Raw genomic sequence first — 4,377 nt, forward strand, 5'->3', positions numbered from 1 at the left:
TATATATATATATATATATATATGCACCACAACTGTTTTCAGCATTGATCTTGAGCACCTTGTCAGCATATTAGAATAATTTCTGAAGGATCATGTGAGACTGAAGTAATTCTGCTGAAAATTTAGCTTTACCATCACAGGAATAAATTATATTTTAAAACATATTAAGTAGAATACTGTTATTTTAAATTGTATAATATTTAATAATAATAATATTTTTAATATTACTGGTTTTTAATGTATTTTGATCGAATCATCATCAACCTCTGAACCTCAATGAGCAATGTTTTAGCTGTCAATAGCAAATGTTATTAATATCATGTTATAACATTTGCTTTTTACTACAAAGAAATAAATATATCACTTCAACAGTAAACAAATATTAATGTAATTTTAAATTGTTAAATGCATTTGAAAAGGTCGTCATTAAAAAATTGTAATAGTACGTTTATTTTGTTAAATATTAGTTTAATTATTAAATATGAGTTTACTAATCCTAATCATTCTCACAAAAAAAATCTGAATAAAAAACACAATTTGAACATTATAAACTGATTGTTGTGCAATGATGTACAGTACAGCCTTTGAACAGGTATTTAGCATCATAAATCTTATTATATTGTGTATTTTAGCTGTATTGACCATCCTGATTGTCAGCATCCTGGACGTTGTTATATATTTACTTTTAATGCATGTTGTCCCCTCAGGGCTATACACCACGAGAAGCGTGTTTAGGGCATCTCTGCTGTGTGTTTTGGTGGTGTTATGTCACCCCCTCTCAGGCTCTGTTTGTTTAACACTGCCCGCAGGCCCGAGCGGCACGGATTGTGACCTCAGTGAATTTCAGCAGTGCATGTCACAACACGGCCACGCCGCTGCAGGTATATGTGTGCCGCCACGCTGCGTCTCTGATCTATACTCGCCCACACAGCCGAAGAGGCCACAGCCGCTGCTATATCCACTCTCACAGATTATGCTCCGTGCCCGGCAGAGCCAGATAAGGAAGAAATAACCAAGCGTATTCTCTAGCACGGTGCTGTGTAAACATCTGTGTTTTACCTGTCATTTCCCCCTTAGAGCTGTCTCATTTCCTTTATCTCACAGCGCTCAGCGTTCTGCATGAAATTTGATCCTGCCCTTTCTCCTGCTCTACTTGAATGCCATTCTGTCAAACAGGGAAGACATTCTTCATGGGATGAGTCGTTTAACATTTGTTAAATGTGGCATTCACCGGCGTGGTGGACCGCGGTTTAAATCAGCGCTTATTACTGTGATTTGAAGAGGCTTGTCTGCTCGGCTTTGCCGTAGGTGCGAACATGCGCCGTAGCTCTTGTTTTGCTCAGCGGTGTTGTTTACACATTCATTAGCAGGCTTTGGTTTCAGCCGACACTCAGAGACTTATCGTGGTGCTTCATCACATATATATCCATGACAACATAAGTGCCTTCAGGAAGAGTCTGCTGCTCCACCCTCACAGATACTTGGTGGTCCAGTGGTGGCCTTTCTGGAGAGCAGACTCCTGGTTTTGACTACCGTTAAGGGATCTTATCAGGTCACATCAGCATAGCGCACACTCTGTGGAACATCAAAAGATCTCTTCAAATCAAGGATTTCTCAACATTATGATCCTCATGGTCCATTTTTACAATTACTTTAAGGCAGTGGTATTTAGATACTATTATAGTTTTTATTCGATTTTTACATTTTATGATTTTATTGTAATTTTTTGTTAGGTTTTACTAATCTTTATTTATTTATTTTATATTTTTATTTTTAAGTTTTAGTAATTTTTTCCTATTATGTCTACATAGTTGTTGTTATATGTATCTGATATTTAGTTAAAAAATGTTCGGTCACACTTTATTTAAGGGCCAGTTCACTATTAACCAACTATTAACTACAACCTTAGCCTCAATAAACTAGAATAGTTAGTAAAATAAAATAGTTAGTAAGGTAGTTAAGTTTAAGATTAAGGATGTAGAATATGGTCATGCAGAATATTTGATTTAAGTGCTAATAAACAGCCAATATGCAAGAAATATGCATGCTAATAAGCAACTGGGTCTCTATACTAAAGTGTCACCAAACGTTCTTTAACATAATTTCTTTCATGTTCCAGAGAGGAACATAAGTACAGATTTGGAGCTTTTTGAATTTTATTTTACATACAAGAGAAATGACATATTTAAGATGCAGGTAAAAATTATGCTCAAATGTTAAATCTATACCATAAAAACAGTGAAACCCCAAGATTGAGAACCTGTGTTTTAAGTCATGGCTGCCGTGGCTGTTTTTGCTGTTGTTCTTTTAAAGAGTCTGCTAAATACGGATCAGCTGCCGATGGAGCCGGGGCTCTGACAGGCACTCTTCTTGCTTTCTCTCTCTCTTCCTGTCTCTCACCCACCAATTCTCTCCCCCTCCACCTAAGAATGGGCTGTGCCTCCGGGGGCCACATCACTTACCTGCTGACACACAGGACATGATTGATGAGCAGCCTCGGGCGCTGGAGTCGACTTTGTCAGCTGCTCATAATTTATACATCTTATCTCTGTCAGAAGAAAAGACGGAGCATGGCGTATGGAAATGAAAACATGGGCCTTGTTTAGGCTTCCAGTATGCACGGCACACAAATCTAAAGAACTTTGATTGCTATCTGCCCTCTCCCTCATCGGGCCCTAAGTGTCCAGGCCCTGTGCATACTCTCCCTCATCGGGCCCTAAGTGTCCAGGCCCTGTGCATACTCTCCCTCATCGGGCCCTAAGTGTCCAGGTGCATACTCTCCGTACGTCTCTGCTTTCTGTGCTGGACAAGTGATTCTCGACTGACAGCGGTTGCCACAGTTTTCATCCGAAACCAGCTTTGGACATGTTGGAGTGGACGTTACCACAAAATTATGCCTCTCAGCATCTTCAAATGAAAAAGACATGCTGTTGAGAACCCTTCTGTTGAGGGTTCCTTTCGGTCAAACGTTTATAATGTAGAGGCATTTAATCTTTAAGCACAAAAATGGAAATGAACGGTTGCAAGATGCATTCTGGCAGGTTCAGCCTGTTCTGCTACTGACCACTGTGTATACAAACTATTTTTTTTCTGTACTGTATTTATATATATATATAAAACCAGTCTTAAGTCGCTGGGGTATATTTGTAGCAATAGCCAAAAATACATTGTATGGGACAAAATGATTGATTTTTCTTTTATGCCAAAAATCATTAGGACATTAAGTAAAGATCATGTTCCATGAAGATATTTTGTAAATTTCCTACTGTAAATATATCAAAACTTAATTTTTGATTAGTAATATGCATTGCTAAGAACTGCATTTGGACAACTTTAAAGGCGATTTTCTCAATATTTTTTATTTATTTTTTTTGCACCCTCAGATTCCAGATTTTCAAATAGTTGTATCTCCAAATATTGTCCTATCCTAACAAACCATACATCAATGGAAAGCTATTTATTCAGCTTTCAGATGATGCATAAATCTCAATTTCGAAAAATTGACCCTTATGACTGGTTTTGTGGTCACATTTATATCATACGATGTCACACGAGCAGCGAGAGCAATATTACACGAGTGCTGTTTTTGTACCGAATATCACGAGTTTAAATGTGATTTTTACAACAGTTCAGTAAATACGTTGTTGATATTGTGTTATATTTTAAACACAATATTATGTGTTTTTGCTATATTTTGCAGAGAACATATTACCTTTAAAGCCACAGCAGAATTGTGGCGTGTCTCCGAGCAACACAGCGGTGTTTCGTTTCTGAATGAATCCGCGTTTTGAACGAATTGTGTGAACTAATGATTCAAAGCCCCATTCATAAACAGAGCCATTTACTTAATTTCTGAATGAATCAGCCGTTTGAACAAATCGAATGAAGACATTTATCGCCACCTGCTGGTAGTTTTAATTCCTCCTTTAGAGTATAATTTTATAAAAAAACAAAAAAACAAACAAAAATAAATAAATAAATAAAACCTTAAAGAGATAAAAAAAATATATATTTTTTTTAATTCTGTCATTATTTACTCACCCTCATGTCGTTTCAAACCTTTCTTTTGTGGAACAAAAATGAAGGTATTTTGAAAACTGTTGGTAACAAAGCTGTTTTGGTTTCCAGTGACTTTCATTGCATGAACAAAACATACTGAGATGTTTCTCAAACATCTTTTATCTTTGATCTTTTATGTGCCATAGTTTGTTAGGCCATTGTAGCCTAAATGTTTATGTTTAGCCTAATAAATGTTATATTGAATCAAATAAAATATTTCTTTCTAACGCTACAATTTGTAATGTCTACTTGATACTTTCTCATTCAACACAAAAATAGCTTAAAATAATCTTTTGTGGGTATTTACCTTCTCGCGCA

The sequence above is a fragment of the Sinocyclocheilus anshuiensis genome, unplaced genomic scaffold (genome assembly GCF_001515605.1).
Source record: "Sinocyclocheilus anshuiensis isolate Anshui unplaced genomic scaffold, SAMN03320099.WGS_v1.1 scaffold1581, whole genome shotgun sequence".
NCBI lineage: Eukaryota > Metazoa > Chordata > Actinopteri > Cypriniformes > Cyprinidae > Sinocyclocheilus > Sinocyclocheilus anshuiensis.